Here is a 20,881-nt window from a genome sequence, read left to right as displayed (position 1 = left end):
CAATAGTATTAAAGGTATTGAAAATGGAGTCCCTGGGTCCATGTTTTGGTGTAGCCCCCATATAACCGTACCTCCCGGTTTAAGGTATTTTTTACCTATTAGCCAAATTATACAATCATACTGACTGTAATTTGGTACAGTGAGTTCGCAATATGTATAAAATATCCTTGCAACGTAGGTCCACGTTTTCTTGTAGCCCCAATATTGGTTTCTGAAATCGGTGCGGTGCGGTTATATGGGGGCTATACCAAAACATGGACCCAGGGACTCAATTTTCAATACCTTTAATACTATTGATATAAGAAAGATTTGAACCAAATTTTGTTAGCCTACGTCAAGTGGTTCGACAGTTAAAGAGTTTTTACCCACTTTTGGGTAAATACTCGAAATCGGGGAACCCTAATATGGGAGCTATAAGAAAGCGTGGACCTACGTTGACAAATTTGTGCAAGGATATATTATACTCCTTGAGGACTCACTGTGCCAAATTACAGTCAATTTGGTTGTAAAATGTGGCTAATAGATGAAAAATACCTTAAATCGGTAGGTACGGCTATACGGGGGCTATATCAAAACATGGACCCAGAGACTCCATTTTCAATACCAGATGTTCTCTTGATATAAGTAAGATTTGAGCCAAATTTCGTCAGCCTACGTCAAGTGGTTCGGCAGTTAAAGAGTTTTTACCCAAGGTTTGGGAGGTACGGTTATATGGGGGATATATGAAAACATGGACCAATAGACCCCATTTTCAATACCAGATGTTCTCTTGATATAAGTAAGATTTGAGCCAAATTTCCCAAGTATTTACCCACTTGTTTAAAGTATTATAAAACTATCCATTTTGAAACGATTTCACAACCTAAACCAAGAAATAGGGTGCAAGATGTTGTATTGGCGTTTCAATATAGTAAATACCCAAATAAATACCGACAAATGGGTATTTACCCGGTATTTACCCAATTTACCGGGTATTTAGCCATTGGGTATTTACCCACTGTCCATCTCTATACAAACTAACGTGTGATATTACGTATACGCCACGGTACTACCATGTTGGTAGAACAAATATAAAGTAAAGTAAATACTACACCAAATACAACTCAACAACCACAAAGGAATTTGTTTTTGTTTGTAACGTTACTGTCACCGGCCCATGTAAACAAAACAAGGAAATGTCTATAAATTATTGGAATTTATAAAACTAAAGCTTCGTTCCCGTACTTTTTAATAGTAAAAATCGTAAAAGAGAGAACTGTAAAAAAATTGTTCTCACACAAACGTTTTTTGCGATAGTTCGGGAACGGAAAATAGAAAATACGTCAAAAAAACTGGAACATATGTCAAAGTCGGTGTATCAGCCAATCAAACGCCGGCGACCATGTTACTAGGGGTGAGCACGCCTGTGTGCTAGCACACAGGCATGGTACAATAAGAAAGGTAGATGCATCGGCGAATTGCTACAACAAAGCAACTTTTTTTGTAATGTAAACTGTCAAAATTTTCGCCAAATGGTCTCTTGTTGTCTCTTTTTATCGCTCGTGTTTGTATATAAAGTGTAGACATGCTATCTCTTACTTACCGAATCATATGGTTTTTTGTTTTGATTTTTCATGGCGAATTCATAGTTTTTTGACGTTTAAGATTCGATCAGCTGGGCCGAGGCATCTACCTTTCTTATTGTACGATGCACACAGGCAAATTGTGAAAACGTACTCTTAGTTTTTTGTGAACCATGAACAAGTAAAAGTTTATGCAATTTCTTATTTATAGTTTTTAATAATTTGCATTCTGGACGATTTTAGACAACATTAATGTTTGAAAAATGTTGAAATAAGCAATGAAATATCAAGAAAAATTAAATATTAATTCTCCCTTAAATTTACCTCTCTCTCTCGATTTTGCTCAGCTCTGATGTTACTATTTTTTACACGCTCAAATTTGTCGAGTAAAAAGTTTTTAAAGAGAGCGCCATTCAGCGCAATTTTTGTTTAAAGAGAAGTGAACATTTTACAAGATTTTTGTGTACGGGAACGGTTTTTCGGGTAAAATGTGTAAAAGTCGTAAAAATTGTAAAAACTTTTTAGTTCTGGAACAAAGCTTAATATTTTTCACATTTGATTGAATATTTAGGAAAACCTGAATGAAAATTCGTTACATTTTCAACTTGAATGTTTCCACATCATTCCACTAAATGCATAATTTCTCGCAGAAAGTAGAATTCTTGCAAAAATGTTTGGGGTCGCTGGAAATTCATTGAAAAAGGAGAAGCTGTCTCCAACTTTTGTTTTTGAAATCAAAGAAGCACATGTTTATTAGGGCTTTATGTTTTTAAAATTTAACAAAATACCACACATATTAGACACCCCTATTAACAAATATAGTACCGCCTCTATAAGCTGTGTTTTAGTGTGCGGCACGCCGTTTGGACTTGGAGGAGGTTACATTTAATTGAAGTCTTTATGCGAAATAGTTTTTTTCTGATGAATATATTTTTTCTTAAAAAATATATCCCTAATGTACATCGAAATAGAAATAAATCATGGTGCAAGAAAGAAGGTGATACAATAATACCAACTGATATCTTCATTTGCTCTAAAAACAAAATTTTAATTAAAAATAAATAACAAATATTGCGCTTCCATATAGAATATCTGTATACCACATCTTTATTTAAGAAGAATATTTTACCGTTTTTACTTTTGTGGATACTTCGCGCAAAAAATTTTGACAGCAAATGAAGACTTCGGTCTGAATTCGCCTTTTGGATCACCTTGTTAAATTCGCCTTAAAATAAATATATAAAATGTCGTATGGAATTTAACACTAACGTTACAACCTTACCTTTTATTGGCACAACTCTACATTTTAGACAAACTATTGCTCTGTTCCAGAACCTGCAAGAAGCTACTACTTTTTACTACGATAACATATTTTCCTTTATGTTATCGGGAAAAATATATTTCAAATTTAAAAGGTATCTGACATTTATAACTTTGCCGTACCTTGTGTAAGTTAAGTTTTTCTTCTGCCAGACTATGAAAATGTTCAAGAAAATATTTTGGGCTTATGGGTAAGAAGGGAAAAAGGCAGCTCCTTCAACTCCGCTCTCTCCTAAAAGGTAAAATATTTGCATGTGTTATTTTCAGTGTCTGGCACAAGAGTTTAGTTTACTTTCATGGTAGAATAATATAAGGTAACAGAAATACCCAGCTGATTGAACTACCCAACTGATTAAAATATTAAAAATATCACTATTTTTTAAAACCGGTTAACCGACACAAATAACCGGTTTTTTGGTTAACTGAAAATGATTATTTTGGCGAAATCCGGTTAACCGGTTTCGATTTTGGACACCCTAATTAGACATTTAATTTACTAAAAAGCCCATTTTCTTAATGAAGACGCAAAACACTGATTTATTCACTCACTTTACCGTCTTTACTCAACGATTATATTTAGAAAACTGAAGAAAAAATAACAATTTTTTTTCTTTTCCCCTTCGCTTGCTACATTGGTTAACAACAACAAAGCACGAAAAGCAAGTGTTTGGCCGCATACACACCACCATTTACTATGAAACAGCATTCCGCAGCCGCGAGAGCGCTGCTGTTACTCTCTTTGACAATAATCCTCTCTCCACCCATAAAAAATATGTTCTAACATAAAAAATATATTGGTACCCAAACAAATGAAATTGAGATAAGTTTCAAAATGTTGCAAACATATATTTGTTTAGACACAAACGAATTATGTTTGGATCCAAACATATATTTCTTTGCAGCCAGTCCCAAACAAATATTTGTTTGGATCCCAACATATTTCTAACATATATTTTTCTGCCTGCAGGTCGAAAGATAATAGAATTTGTCCTCTTATACAAAAAAAGTTGACCCAACATGTAGAAGGTGTTTTTATATTGCCCTGGAAGTATTTTTATGGACAGAAATGGTACTGAATGCATGAGGTCGAGATATTTATAAGATCCAAGAACTAACCGGTCAAAATCACACTTGTACACAACAGAAGTGTCGTATAAGAGGGTGTTTTGGCATAATACCACCTCTAAACGTATATAAGTTTCTTATTGGACCCGATCAGCTTAACCCGCTTAGCGACAGATTTTTTGTGAAAATTTAAAATTGTTTTATTGAATTTAGTTTTATTTTAATTTTTAAGCATTTTTTAATAAATAACTTTTTTCTAAAAACTTACAGTTTTTCCGGAATCGAATTATTCTGTATTACTACGCAAAGTTAGCTGTCCGTTAAAACGGACAGTGGAAAACTCCACTACCGTAAATTTGTATGGGAAATTGGTGTTTTTTTACAAATATGTATAAAGTAAACTTAATTTTTAGTCGTACGCACAAAAACAACTGTTCAATATTTTTAAAGATATTCTCTATCTTTTTCATTTTATAAAATATTTTCCATCTTACGCCCTAAAGAACGGCATGTTTACTATATCTATAATTGTAAGAAACACCAATTTCCCATACAAATTTACGGTAGTGGAGTTTTCCACTGTCAGTTTTAACGGACAGCTAGCTAACTTTGCGTAGTAATACAGAATAATTCTTGTTTTGTATTCACAATTTATGTTTTTAGAATAATACTTTCACATCTTTCCTAACTAATCTCTGCCTTATATAAGTGTAACTTTTCTACTTAAGTGTTTTTTACCATTATAAGAAAATCAAAAAATCACTTCACGGGGTTATTTTTGTGACTGAACCGCGAAAAACTACGCAGGTCAGATGTCAATTTATAAACGGGGAAGGAAAGACATATGAGCAAACAATTAACAATTATCATAAGAGCACAGGATTCCAAAGGATATATTAATTTATTTAACTAACTGGATTCATTTACGATGTCTCCAGATAGTAAATAAAATGTTTAACTCACAATATATTATCGAAACAAAAATAATTTCTTCGGATTTTGAACCAAATTTTCTCAGTTGCAAATGTTTTGAGCAAAACCAAAAGTGAGTTCAAGCTTTGTTTTGTATATTTTTGTAAAATACGTGTAATTTTTGCAAATTCATTTTCAAATCTTTAAAACGGACCCAATAAACAATCAACCTACAAAAATATTTACATTTCAAATCCACAAACTACCTCAGAACTATATAAAATATGAAGTAGTCATTTCAGTTGCAAATGGTTTGAGCAGCAATGTATGTAATGATATAATGATAAAATTAGTGAGAAACAAACGGTTATGTCGCGGCACCCAAAACCTAGTTTTCAATTATTATTTTATTTTATTCCTTTAACTCCCACTGGAGCTTAGGGCGCTAACAATAGCCGTTTTCCATCTCACTCGGTTTGGAGCTATATATCTAAGTTGATCCCAGGTCAATCCAAAGGATCTTATTTCGGCTTCTGTGGAACGTCTCCAGATTTTCTTTGGTCTTCCAACCCTTCTTCCTTCTTGGCTGAACGGATTCCAGCATAGAGCTTGTTTTGCTTTGTTATTGTCATCACGGCGTAGAACATGTCCAATCCATTGCCATCTACGTTTTCGGATCCCACATCTATCTGATTTACTGGGCGTAAGAGCTCTGCGTTCGTTATTACACGCGGCCAAAATATACGTAGAATCCGGCGAAGACAGCGATTAATAAAGACTTGTAGTCGTTTTGTAACGCCGTTGGTGACCTTCCACGTCGTACATCCATACAGCAACACAGATTTGACATTGGATTCGAATGTACGGAGCTTTGTTCGTAGGCTTAAGCTGTTGTTTTGCCAAATCGGTGCCAGTATTCCAAATGCTGCTTTAGCTTTACTAATCTTTGCTTTTACATCGAAATAACAGAATTGGTCATCTGAGGCAAGGGGTGCCAACGTGGTGCAATGGTATGCACACCCGCCTTGCACGCTGTAGGTCGTGGGTTCGATTCCCCGGCCAGGCAAACACCAAAATTTTCAACGTTGGCAAAATACCCCTCAGTAATGTTGGCGACATTTTCTGAGTATTTCAGCCATGTAAAACTTCTCTACAAGTGGTGTCTTAGGACACGCCGTTCGGACTCGGCGATAAACTGTAGGTCCCATATCATTGAGCTAATATGAATCGGGGTGCACTCATTGATATGAGAGAAGTCTCCCTTGTCCCGTATGGGATGTTTGTGGAACAATTATATATATCTGAGGCAAAGCATTGACCTCCTGGGTGTAGCTGTTGTTCGTTGTTTGTCTTAATAATCATGTTTTTGGTTTTTACTGAATTTATCTGTAGGCCTGTGCCTCTCAGGTTATCTTGGAGGTTTGTGAAAGATTGTGTTGATTCTCTGGCTCTGTTTGACAGTAGGCATATGTCATCTGTATAGGCCAAATAATTCAAAAATGTCGCATCGATTCGCCATTTTATACCTTTCCGATCAAACAGAGTTGCAGATAATTGTACGTCCTCGATGACAAGCAGAAATAAGATAGGCGAGAGAATGCAACAAAGGTTTAGACAATTTTCCCTTATGCAAAACGTAGCAGTTTGCGCCATTGTAGCTTTCTTTTATGAGGTTTATAAGCTTAGGCGGGATACCTTTTTTCTGCAGTGAATTCCAAATGCAGGCTAATGCTGTCGAAAGCCTTTTCAAAATCGATGAAAAGTAGATGCAGCTCTGAATTAAATTCAACACTTTGCTCAATAATTAACCTAATGGTATTTATATGGTCCGCGCATGAGCATTCACTTCGGAATCCGGCTTGTACTGAGTTTATAGAATCCTCCAGGTGATCTTTGATTCGGTTGAGAATAATTTTGGCTATTGTCGGTATCACACAAATACCACGCCAATTTCCACATTCCAACTCAAAACATGGATTTGTTTTAAATCAAATGTTAAATCAAAATTTTTTTATATACAACACAGCTTTTTGCTCCTAAAATGCAACTATTGCAGCCTGTACCAATATTGGCAACTATGTTCATGTGTCGTTTATTTACTAGGGTTATGACTTTTTGACCTTTTTTCTCATTCCATTTAAATATTGAAAAAGGTCCCGCAGAAACCACATTTAATTTATGTGGTACATTTGATAAAGCTATATATGATATAAAATTATATGTATGTAATAATATGACGATAAAATTGGTGAGAAAAATAAGCGTATGTCATTCTGGATATGTCGTGTGGCTTTAACGATTGTTTTGAGTTATTTATGTGCTTAAAGTGACTCCAAAGTGACTTCCAAAAAGATCATATATAAAAACTTTAAAAGCTTTTTGTGCATGAGCTTTTTTCTATCGAATCACCTTGTAATTAAGATTTTATCTAACTTATGCAAAAGCTCATCAAAATATGACACAGGGATATGAGGTTGTAAAAAAGTCATAACCCTATTATTTACATTTTTCAAATAACTGTAAACAAAAACAAACAGAAGCGGAAAAATAGAACAAATATTAAATAAAAATAAAATGGATGTAGCTTTAATTTAATATAAAGAACATATTTAATGGCAATTCATCAGATTATTTTGTCCAGTATTCCATTCCATTTTTAATTTTAAGCAATTCTTTTTGCAAATTCGCGTATGTATACGTAAACAAATATCAGCTGACTGGCATCTTATATCATTTTAGACTAATACTATGTTTACATTTACGAAAGCCACTTGATTTCAACTGTCAATTCCTTTACGTATACGTCAAATGAAAACTCATCTGAAATCGATTGGATTTCATTTGACGTTTGAGAAATGGAATTGACAGTTAAAATCGAGTGGATTTCGTAAATGTAAACATAGTATAATCTGAACAACTAGGATTTGAAAGTTGGATTTAGAAATCGAGTCGATTTAAAATGACTAGTCTAAACGGGTTATTAGGTAAATCTCATATCATATCATTCTGGGATATGAGGTTGTAAAAAAGTCATAACCCTAATCTATACACATGGTACAAAAATACAGGTAAAAGCAAGTCCCAACTGATTAGGTTCACCCGTAATACTAGTGTCAAATACAATATGAAGTTTATGACGTTGTTCTTTTCGTTAATTGTCAATTAATATTTATATTTTTTACTTTCTGATAAACAAACATTAAACACATATTTTTGAAGTTATAGACTTCACGAGTAATATGTACGTCCGAACTTCGAATAAATAGATCCACAGGATGCAACTTTCGAATAGTTTAACAATCTGTAAGGATGGTGTAAGAGAACAAAAGGCCATGTAAAATGGTGTGTCAGGCATTGGCGGATACAGGTCAGTGCTATATTTATTTAGGTTCAAGTGGGTATTTATGCACTTAAAAATATCTCATTGCAGACAAGGGTCTGATGGAAAACATTATGAATGAAATCTCAATATATTGGATGCACTATACGGAATAAGACAATTGCAGAGTATGGTTAAACTTCTATTGCAGAGTATGGTTAAACTTCTATTATGGAACTTCAGTCGTGTTTTTTGGTTATGACGAAGCTGATTACTTCAAAATATCCCTAGTAGGCCCCTCTTGCTAAGGAAGAGTTATCAGAACAGCAGTTTCGTCTCAAGTGTTGCTGTGGTTGGCGTCACGAAACCAGTCCTATGTGGTTGTTGTTTTTAGCTACACAAAACGACAAGCGTTGGATTAAACAGAACATTAACCTACGTTCAGATTTCGTAAATCTGAACTTACTATAAGGCACGTTGAAACTCTAATTTCGTTACACCTGTAGGATGAAAATAATGAACCCATTTTGCATCTATGAACTTCAGCAATTTTGCAATTTTTGGGGATAATGTCCAAACACACTGATTTTATTTAAAACATATGTACATACATAGAACAAAATATATTTTATATATCGAATTGAGATGTTTCATTTGTTTATGCCGTATAAGGGAGTCAGAAATAGAGCTGCTTGCTTTTCCTGGCAACATCGGCTGCATTTCCTATTACAGCAGGTATGTAATTTTCTGTCGTACTGCATCACTATCGGCTTTTTTGATTTGTTTCTAGCAGTGGTTATTCATTAATATTGATAAATATCATTCTGAATCGTGGATTTCATCTTTTCTTCGCATATAATATGTTTGGATTTGGTTAATTGAAAATTGTGATTCAATGTGCCCCATCTGAAATTAACAATGAATTATTAGTAATTCTGGATATTTAGATGCAGTAATACTTACCTCTGTCAACATTTTTTAAGAAAAGTAACACGCGGAATTATTATTGATGTTAATTTAAATAGTTTTTAATTCATTTATTAAATTTACATATATTTGTATTTATTTAAAACAATATTTATGAGACTTCAAAGCATATTGACATTTTATATTTTTGTTTACAATTTTCAAAAATGAAGTTGACACTAGTATTACGTACAACAACAAATTTCTATGTGTGGTATCGATTGTTGTACAACAACACTTGCTTTTACCTGTAATAATTGTACCATGATCTATACATTACACTTTATAAGCTTAAAGTACAGTACACATTGTCAGCTTTGAATGACGTTTTTTGCAATTATCGATAAGGCCATGTTTATATTATAGCCTTTTGCAGGGTTAACCTTCTTAATTAGGATTTACTTGACGTATACGTGAAGGAATTGACATTTGAAACCCAGTGGGTTTGTTAAATCCGCTTATATATAAACGTACTATAACTGTCCAACCGTCCACCAACCACAAAATATTTTGTGGTTGAATGATGAATGACAAAAATGAACGACCACACTAGCAAGCAACAACAAAGCTGTCATTCCAAACTGACAATGTGTACCAGCTTTTACAAAAATCCATATTGCCTTCATCAATCATATTATAATATATATTATGTGTGTTCGTTTACTCAAAATTTTTACAAATTGTTACTGGATGTTGTTCGTTTACTCTACAGTACAATGGAAAAGATCTTAGCCGATTACCAAAAGTTACTGAACTTGTACGAATTTGTACAAATTGTTGAGTAAACGAACACACCCATTATAATATACATGTTAGCTCAATGATATGGGACCTACTGTTTATAGCCGAGTCCGAACGGCTCAAAATGGTGCCCCAGTGGACAAAACTCGAAAAACGTGTGTTGACATTTTATAATTTTATGGTTTTATTTTATTGACAACACTTCAAATAGGACAATCCTGAAAGAATTCTGTCGATATATGGTGTTACTACAAAGTTATAGCTCTTCTATTGGAAATAATACAACTTTTGAATTGGGAATTAAAGATTGTTTGGCCACTCCTTTTTGTGAAGAAAAAACTTTACATAAAATAGGTCTGTTCGATAACTTCGCAAGTAAAAAGTATTTGCAAGTACTTGCAACTGCTTCTCATTTCTCTTTTATTGAACAATTTTGTTATCGAACAGCATTTTGTAAAAGTTTGTCCAAATTTGTACAAACTTTTGTGTTATCGAACAGACCTAATGTTTATACATAAAGTACCGTTATGTTGATTGAAGCAATAAGATTTTATAAAGACCTCACGAATTTCGCTTCTTTCATGGACTGTACATAAAAATTGCAGCTTCGTCCATTTGGTATATGAAACAGATATCGACAAAATCCGATTCTTTGAGACAGAACCACATTATAATAAACAGTTTGTACGAAAAATTCAAGTTTTCTGCTTTTGTTGTACAACAACAACAAGTTTACCAATTCACTTTGACTGCATATTGTTATTTTTGTTATTAGGTTGTCGAAAATACTTCAAAAAGCTCTGAAACAATTTTGCCGATAGTTAATGCCACTATTTTGATAGGAGTGGGATATTGCTGTTATACGTATGATAAATTCAACCTACAAACGTTCTAATCGTACACATGGGTACGTTTATGCTAGAGCTTATTATCATGATAATGGCTCTATCTTGATTTGGTTGGCAGATGTTTTCACGTCAAATAAATCGAGAAAGAAAGACGTTAGTATAAACATAACAATAGTTTCAATTAAATTTATTTCAAATTCAAACCAACTACATATCTCTCAACTGCAAAAGTACCGGTATACAGTGGATATATCCAATTCTGAACCGTTGTTAAAGTCTATAAAACTGATCAAGGACCTAAGAAAATATCGCATATTAAATTTGAAGGCTATTCAATGCAAACGATGAATTTTTAACAATTTAGATTTTTAATTAAGAATCACAACAAAAAACTCAATAATTTTGGGGTTTTTGTACATATGAGTTGATTTTCCTGTTTATGGCAACGGTCGGTAATGTAAGTACAGTCGAACCCCGATTATCCGTTATGCTCGGGACCGGACGCATTATGGATAATCGATTTTTCCGGATAATGGAGTAACACAGTTTCTTATATAATTTTAATCAAAAAATATATGTGTCTTTGCAAATATTTATAAATAAGAGCAATTATGAATTTAAAGGAAGTTTAAAAGATTGAAACTGCAGTAAAACTATTCATCTATGCGTTGTTTTTGTCCTTTGAAATATATATTATAATATCGGATCATAAACATTTTCACGGTCAATCGGCGTAAAATTAGCACAAAATTTTGTGTTTTCCTTTCCCGGATAATCGAGGTTCGACTGTACCTATGTTTTGGTGCAAAATGAATGAACGTACAATAAAATCGCGTAATTCCTCGCAATTTTTTGCAATTAAGGAATTGTATAACTTTTATGGTACATGAAGATGTGATCTCTTGACGAGACATAACATGTTGTCATTAAATACCTTAAATCGGGCGAAAATATATATGGGATCTATATCCAAATCCGAACCGATTTCGATAAAATTTGGCACACTTATTTCTAGACCAAATTCCGTCACACATTCCATATTTCATTGAGATCGGACATAATTCGTGCACCAAATACTAAAAATCGGCCGAAAATTAATATGGGAGCTATATCCAAATCTGAACCGATTTTGATATAATTTGGCACATTTATCTATAGACCTAATTCCGTAACACATTCTAAATTTCATCAAAATTGGACAGATACAGCGTGTTTGGTGCATCAAATACTTCAAATCGGCCGAAAAAATATATGGGAGCTATATCCAAATCTGAACCGATTTGGATATAATTTGGCACATTTATCTATAGACCTAATTCCTAATTTGGTGCAAATCTGAACCGATTTTCACCAAAAGCAATAGCGTTCTACATTAGTCTAAAAAAATTATCTTCCCCTATTTTCAGCCAAATCGAACAATAAAAGCGACCTGCAAGTTGCGAACAGACGGACATGCATAAATCGACTCAGAAAGTGATTCTATGCATATCCCTAGAAGGAACTATGGGTCTATCTCTTTTCCACATTGCAAACATTATGTGTGTTCGTTTACTCAAAATTTGTACAAATTGTTACTGGATGTTGTTCGTTTACTCTACAGTGCAATGCAAAATACCTTAGGCGATTGCATGAAGTTAGTGAACGTGTACAAATTGTTGAGTAAACGAACACACCTATTATCTTAAATTGACACTAGGTTGATTAATGCATCATACATAAACATCGATGTAAATGTAGTCCAGAGCAAAGTCGGTCAATATATGCTACCTATGGATTGATATATGGTCAGACAAATGAAAGAACATATCTTAAATTTTGTGGATCTACATCCATAATTTTTGATCATAAATTATCGTTTCCAAGTTATCAACGTTTACATTTTTTTCTGGTCAGCTGGTGTGATACCACTACCTGGTAGTTCTGCCATGGGCTAAAGGCCTCTACACATACGGCGCGTTACAACAACCACATGAAAACTTCAAGAACAAACTTGGCATCACTTACACATTTTTCATGTGGTTGTTGTTTTCAACGCGCAACGCGTCACGCAACGGACTTTATTTGTACAAGTTTAGTAACTTCATGTAAACGACTAAATTTTTATTTGCTAGTTTTAAGAGCATTTATAAATAAATCACAGAAACTTAATTTGTTTAATTATTTTTATTCGTTATTTATTTAATATTTTCAAAACACAAACCCAATCTAAAATCGTCCATTAAATAAAATAATAAAACAAACATTAAGAGTAAGTATCTCGCAGCGACACTAGTAGATGCTCGTGAACACGTCTGTATTAGAAACAAAATCACTCATTTAATTTTCCACGAATAATGACGGTGTGGTGTTATGACGATGACAAGTGAATTGAATAAACATGCAAACATACATACATATGTACATACCATGGGGGAATCTCCAAACACACGTGAGTCATCATTGAAGCACGTAATAGTTGTATAGTAAATAAAATTTTTTTCATCGTGACGTATAAATGTATTTCAAACCATCTTTCTCTTCGTTTTCTTCTCTTCAATTGTACCGCACAATTTGTGCGCTCACCCAATACTTACAAAACATATGATTTGTATTTGGCGTTAGCGTTACCACTAGAAATTAAAAAAATCACAAAAGGGGAAATTTTTAAAACCAGTACGAAAACGTACATAATAGTACGTTTATATATAACCGGATTTAACAAACCCACTGGGTTTCAAATGTCAATGCCTTTGCGTATACGTCAAATAAATCCTCATTAAGAAGGTTAAGCCTGCAAAAGGCTATAATATAAACATGGCCTAAAAGCCTTTTTGCAGTTGTGTTCCTTTACTTTTTACATTTTTACGTGCAAAGCGTTCCTTAACCCCAAAAATTGCTAAAACTGGTAGCAATTCATAGGAGAGAACAAAAATAGCGTTCTATTCTACCACAGGCTACCAGCCAAATTTCTTCGGGTAAAAAATTTTATAACGATTATTTTGTATTGATGAAAAAATTAACAAGAACAACAATAACGAAAGTGAAAATAAATGGGTAAAATTATGCAAAAATCATGTTTTTGTTGTTGTATTAAGTCCCGGCATAGACTAACGAAGGATTACTAAATTTTTTCCGCGGTCAAATATTTGGTTTAGTTGTATTTTTTTGCATTTTATATTGAGTTCTTGGTCACCACACTCAATTCGAACATACTAGGTGAGAACATTCCGGCGTCTAAGTCTTCATTAGTCTATGGTGCCGGTCCACACTAGAGGGATTTCAATGAAATAATTTCATGAAATTAGGCGTTCTTAGATCGAGTTCCATACTAAAGTAATTTTATGAAATTGCAGTAGTGGGTAACTCGATTTAAGAACGCCTAATTTCATGAAATTATTTCATTGAAATCGCTCTAGTGTGGACCGGGACTAAGTAAATTAGTTGATAAACATTTGTATTGTGAAATTCTTATTTTTTCTTAATTAAATTGATTGTGTATGAGTTATTGCGCGCATGTGTATAGGTAAGGAAATTACGTAACATATGTTCACTTCTCTCTAAACAAAAATGGGGAATACCATGGTATAAGTATAGAGGTAGATCCAGATGAAAACAATTGATGTCCTTGGTCACACTGGCGAGTTTCTTGAAACGAATAATATGTGTATTAGGCCGGGGCGAAAACCTTAATGGGCCCTTCGCGTTTCTTATTGCTGGGATTGAACTGAGCAAAAAAGTCTACCAGACCATAGGTCTATCGTGAAAATCGAGCCTCCCGATTTTGACTTTTTGAAGTTTGTTAGAAGTTTTTTTATCCAAGTTTTTGGACATTTTGGCATATAACAGCCAAACCATTGAGATTTTCGATCGAACACAAGAACAACAATTGTAGCCAAGACAGTAGTTAAGAACTCTCTAATACATCGCAAAAGCATTCGAACGCTCCTTCAGGCAGTTTTGGCCTTGAGAAAGTACAAACTTGTCGAAAAATGACACTGTGCTACAAAAGTTGACCAGAAAAATATTCAAGCGTTCTGATGCAAGATTATATCGTGTTGGGATCCATGGACAACGACAATGCCTTTAGTTCCTTTGTATCACTTCGTTTCATTTTTTATAACGGTAAAAGTAGTGAAAATCTGGGTTTCTTACATTTTCAAATTTAAACGGACATATCTTCTTTTTTCACAACGGATTTCTATTGATCCTTCTTCCTTTTAAAGGGGTGAATAATATATTTCGAACAAGTTAATATTTTTTTTTAAATCGGTTAACAAATGGCTAAGTTATAGTGGTTTAAGTCTGAAAAACCTCACAAAAAAACTATAACTGAATCTATATATATAAAAATGGTGTAAAAAATGTATAGTAATTCATAAAATGAGAACGGCTATGCCGATTTCTGTAAAATTTTTTGTCAGTTATTCGTATTTTCGAGGAGAAGGTCTTTACGGAAGAAAATTTTGGAAAATCTCTCTGGAAAAGTAGGAAAATTGGAAAAATCGAAAATTGAGTTTTTGTATGAAATTTTATTCCTTAATAGTGAGACGAAGTTCGCCGGGTCCGCTAGTTTCTCATAATTTTCAAAAATATAACGTTTTTATGTTTTGTTCAATATTTATTTTGAAAATTGTGAGAAACTCGAAGTCGAAATGTTGAAACAGCGGTAGTGTCACCTTCGACTATAGAACCCTGTTTTTCCTGATTATAAAATCTTTTTTGAGCATTTTATAAGGCCCATATCTATATACGGACGTATACCCAGGGCGTGTGTGGTGAAAAAAGTAGAACACATGTATTCTTATGAGAACTACCGAAATACGTTGAGCGTATACTTTTTGTAAAGTCAAAACTGACAGTCAACGAACTTTTGCTACAATTTTCTGGCAAATAAAAACTTTTGTTTAGGTAATAATGCTTGATATACAATATGTCCCAATTTACATTGGGCGAGTTTACTTGCGGCAATTGTCATTTTGTAGGAGAGAGAGGTGAGGCATATGGTAACCCTTTGCCTCTCAGCACCCTCTCTCTCCTACAAACTGACAATTGCCGCAAGTAAACTCGCCTAATGTAAATTGGGACTATGCAAAGTATTATTTAGAGATTAGACAAGTAATTATTCAGCTAGACTTTTACATTAACAAAATAGACCTCGATGACTGTCAGTTTTGTTGGCCGGTGTGTACTATGCTTAAGTTGAAAAAGTTTAACTTTGACAGAACGACATTGTTTGTATGTGTGTGTGTTTTGTATTTTAAAAACAAGTAAGAACAGACTATAGTCGGACGGGGCCGACCATGTGATACCCTATACCACTATCCCTGTGCACTAGCTTTCCGGGCTAGCTGTTATAAGATGTGCATTAGAAATTTTACCAATTTTCACACAAAAGTTTTGATCAATTTAACCCGCTAAATATTATCCGATCATACCGTTGACTTGCACGCTACTTCTTCATCTCAAACCAAAACTACGTTTAAAATTTCGCGCCGATCGGACTATTATTGCGACCTACAGAGCGGCTACAAAATCGAGCAAAAATTTTGTTTTTGGTCCATTTCATCCCTTTAACATTTCACGATCATCGCCAAAAACTAATCAGTTCTATTCTGGTCCAAACCCGACCTCCATACTAAATTTCGTGACAATCGGTCCATAATTGCGGCCTCTAGCTTGATTACAATTTTTAATGGACGGACAGACGGACGGACGGACGGACACACATCGCTAAATCGCTTTATCTCGTCGAGATATGAAGTTTGGTATACCACATGAGGGGTCTACGACGAATATTTCGCGGCGTTACATGAATTTTTGGGAAAACAAACTTATTATACCCTTTTCCACATTGTGGTATAGGGTATAACAAAAGCCCAACAAAACATGAAATACAATTCATTGCAAAGGAAAATTATTATACCCTACACCACTATGTGGGGAGGGTGTTATAAGTTGGTTTTGGCCAAAAAGTTTGTAACGCATCGAAATAATGGCCGTAGACCCATACTTATATATACCAAAATGAATGTCTCGACGAGCTGAGTCGATCTGGCCAAAGCAAAACCTGACAATAAAAGTAGAAAATATCACCTTTCTAATGATGTAAAGTAGGTTCTCGTAGGTGATCAAACAACGAATATATCGCAATAGCCGCTAATAGAACCCAACTTTTTATTTTTGCGAGTTTAATAATAATGACGAATAGCACAGCATTGGTTGGGGACCTTCCAAAAACAAAGTCCGACTATGAAAGTAGAAAATCTCATCTTTACAATGATGTAAATCATGTTGGCGTATGTGGCCAAGTAACGGAGATATCGCAATAGGCGATAATACATCCTATTTTTTTAATTTTTTGTAATCACGCCACACGTCGTAATTTTGATTGGATCGTCACGAAATTTTGGGTGTTAATGGGGTCCCACAGAGGAATAAAGCTATTGATTTTGATGGTTGATGGTTGGCGTACATCCCACTTTTCCATTTTTTATTTGAGTTATTCTGACGATGTACATAAATGCGTTTCAATAAAATTGACTTGTACCTACTAATGAAAACATTCAGAGCAAAGGCGCTAAGCTATCCCAATTTTATTATTTTGAATTTCACCAGTCAAAAGCTCATGCACAGGTGTAGGGTATTACATAGTCGGCCCCGATCCCACTATAGGTTTCGGCCGCGGATTTTGTGTTTTAAATGTGATTTGGAACTCAACGTATTTTGGTAATACGGACGCTTAGAGAGCGTTGTTTTGGTAGGTTGGTGAAATATTTGTGTACGTCCCGTCGTTATTTACATTTAGCAGATAAAGTCCAATTTACATATGCACATTAAATGATTTCGTTTTACGAAATCCTAGAAACAAATGAAGTGTATTCACATCTGTTTTTTGAGTCATTTGCTTACGCACACAATCGCACATACAAACGGATACAATAACACATACACACGCACACAATAATTTTAATTCCGAAAAATAAGAATTTCACAACACTAACATTTACCAAATAACTTGGCTTAATTCAAAATTAACAAACTATAACTTTTGCAAGTTTTTTAACCATTTATTTACACTTTTGTCATCGTTTGAGTATTTTTGTTTTTCTACAACTCACACACACATACAAAGACATCATAAAACAGTTGCATTTTTTGGTAGTTTATGACGAAAAAGCAGGGTTGCTTATAATAGTATGGTGTTTTCGTGCGTTGTTTAGAATAAATGACGCAGCTATCGTCATTTATTTTTGTATGGTAAATGAAGCAAAATGTTGCATGTTTTAGCAAATAAATGACGAACCAGCTCTAAAACCTGTTTTTCGTGCTAATGTAAAAAGCACATAAAGTTCTACCGACGGAAAGAGTGATGTCAACTTTTATCGATAAGTTCCATACATAATTTTGCGTTTTAATTTTACTGATTTTTGTCCGTAACTCAAAAAATGAGTCACAGAATTCCACCTAAGACATACAAATGTAAAGACAAGACATAATAGCTGTGTCTTTTTACGTGATAATTAGTAATAATTATTACTAATGTTTCAGATTTTGACGGTTGTATAAACGAAAAGTTGCTAAAAAAATGTTTCAGCAACATTTAGTAAGTAAAAAGACACACCAAATGCATGCAAAAAAATGTTTATGAGACAATGTATAGAAACATTACCCTTAACAGAAACAATTCAGCAAAGACATAAATACAACAAGACATTTTTTTGCTATCATTCTTCAGTGAATGGCTTTTGAATTTAACATAATGTTATATTACGATATGGTGATATAACAGTTTTGTTCTTTTATACATTTTTACGTAGTTAACCGACTTTACCGATCCAATTGACATAGAATTATTCTTGAATAGATCCTTGAATTCATAAATTTCGTTTCTGATACCATTACATGAAATGTTCCTCCTTGGTTGCGATTTTGAATTAACTGCAACCTGTTAAGTTTAATGTTTCTATACAAAGTTTCGTAAACATTTTTTTGTTGCATGCATTTTGTCTAGTCTTAGTTGTATTAATGTCTTTGAATTCAGGTTGCAGGTAATTTAAAACCGCAATCTAGGAGGAACATTTTATGTAATTAGTATCAGAAACGAAATTTATAATTTTAAGGATCTATTCCAGAGATTTCAGAGATCCCTACAAAAAAAAAACAGTTGGTTGATCCCTATTCAGCGTTAGCATTTTTTCTAAAGACAACAAAAAATACTGTTTAAATTTCTAAGAATTTGTTATAAAATAAAGAAATACAAGCTAAACACGAACACTTTTGCGGTAATTCACGAGGCGGAAATTCTTAATGGAGTGGAGTTGGAGTCCATGTACATACTTGTGATGGGAAGGCAACATAAAAACCCTTTATATGATGAAGCAAATTCAGTTGTGGTTGTATAAAATGCAGATTAGGAGGAAGTAGATTCAGTTGTGATTAAATTTAATGACGAATTTTTATACTTTGTGCTGATGTACTAAAGTTCTTAATTCTTGGTTTACATTCGGCGTCGTTTCGTGATTTCGCGCGGAATCAAGCAAAATTTATCATGATTTCGCATACAAAAATGAAATCATCTCATTTCGTGATTTCAGCGAAATCATCATCGAAGTCACAGTTCTCATGTATAACGACCCTGTTTTTGCCTAAAAAAAGTACCGAAAGTTGCAACACTTTTCACGTCCCACAATAAACAAGGTAGATTGACCATCTACTGCTGCTGCAACAAACAATTTTAGTATCAAAATGTGTAAACAAGTGAAAAAAATTTTAAATTAATTTGTTACAAGGAAATTTTCCATTGTGTTCCCGTACTTTTTTAATGGTAATGTTAGAAAACGAGCGAATTGTCAAAAATTTCTTTCCCATACAAATTTCCTAAAAAATACGGGAATGAAAAAATGACGGAAATTGCAAAAACTCCAGCAGAAATGTCAAAATCAACGTATCAGCTGCTAGTTTTTACTATGCCAAAATTGTATGGCAGAAAACAGGAGAAGAGTGTGTTATTCGGCGCTATTTTTGTTTAAAGAGAAGTGGAAGTCTTGCTAGATTTCGGAGTTCGGGAATATTTTGCAGGTTCTGAACAGAACTTTTATCTATCAAAATTTATTATTACGAGGTCGGTTCCAGAACAGCAAGAATGTACTAATTTTTACTATTTTTTCGATAACATAAAGTTATTGTTATTGTTATCGTAGTAAAAAATTGTAAATTCTTGCAGGATCTGGAACAGAGCAATGATGTCTCAACGATAAAATCATTTTTTATTTTTTAATTTGTTAGTACTATAAACAATTAATACGATATATAGACCATTTTACGATAATTTTCGAAATAAAGTTGTAAAGTTCTATATTGTCGTATATTTTTGATGACTAATTCAATTTACAACAACTTGTTTTGAAAATTCATGTTCGATCAGCTGTGCATATGCATCTACTTGGATTATTGTAATATGTTTGAAATCAACATAAAAATAATACCCTAGACAGACGGCAGAGTTAATTTGCATTAAAAATGTCCTAATTGAATTAATTTTTCACCCTGACAGACGATAGTATCTGCATTTATGAAACAGCTGTTTGTGTTGTTTGTTTGTACCCAGCAGAACATTTCATAAAGCTTTACAAAAGTTCGCCAAAATATGGGAAACAAATACACTTTCTACCATTGATCTTTTCATCACGATGAAGCAAAAATAAATTTTATTCGCGATATTTTTGAGTCTTTTTAATATTATAAAAATATTGCAAAACTTTAAAAAACATTTGAGGAAGATATAAGCTGTGTTCCAGAACTAAAAAGTTTTTACAATTTTTACGACTTTTACACATTTTACTCGAAAAAGCGTTCCCGTACACAAACAAGTTGTAAAATGTTCACTTCTCTTAAAACAAAAATGGCGCTGAATGGCGCTCTCTTTAAAAACTTTTTACACGACAAATTTGGGCGAGTAAAAAAATAGTAACATGGTTGCCGGCGTCTGATTGGCTGATACATCGACTTTGACATTTGTTCCAGTTTTTTTGACGTATTTTCCATTTTTCCGTTCCCGAACTATTTCAAAAAACTTGTGTGTGTGAACAATTTTTTTGCAGTTCTCTCTTTTACGAGTTTTACCATTAAAAAGTACGGGAACGAAGCTATAATTTTCGATAGAATTGGTA

The 20,881-nt window shown here is 33.6% G+C and overlaps 1 protein-coding gene across 1 annotated transcript in view; it reads left to right on the top strand.

Moving 5' to 3' along the window:
- The first annotated feature begins 12,796 nt into the window (after positions 1–12,796).
- Positions 12,797–20,881, top strand: part of LOC141392057 (uncharacterized) — a 53,511-nt gene continuing 45,426 nt past the window's right edge. Inside the window, exon 1 of the mRNA XM_073964998.1 lies at positions 12,797–12,981. The gene's annotated coding sequence lies outside the window, so the exon portion shown is untranslated. The remainder of the gene's footprint in view (positions 12,982–20,881) is intronic.

The sequence above is a fragment of the Musca autumnalis genome, unplaced genomic scaffold (genome assembly GCF_047663935.1).
Source record: "Musca autumnalis isolate F117 unplaced genomic scaffold, ASM4766393v1 scaffold_2, whole genome shotgun sequence".
NCBI classification, from domain to species: Eukaryota; Metazoa; Arthropoda; class Insecta; order Diptera; family Muscidae; genus Musca; species Musca autumnalis.
The sequence above is the reverse complement of the archived record's forward strand: the minus strand, read 5'-3'. Positions and strand labels throughout refer to the sequence as shown.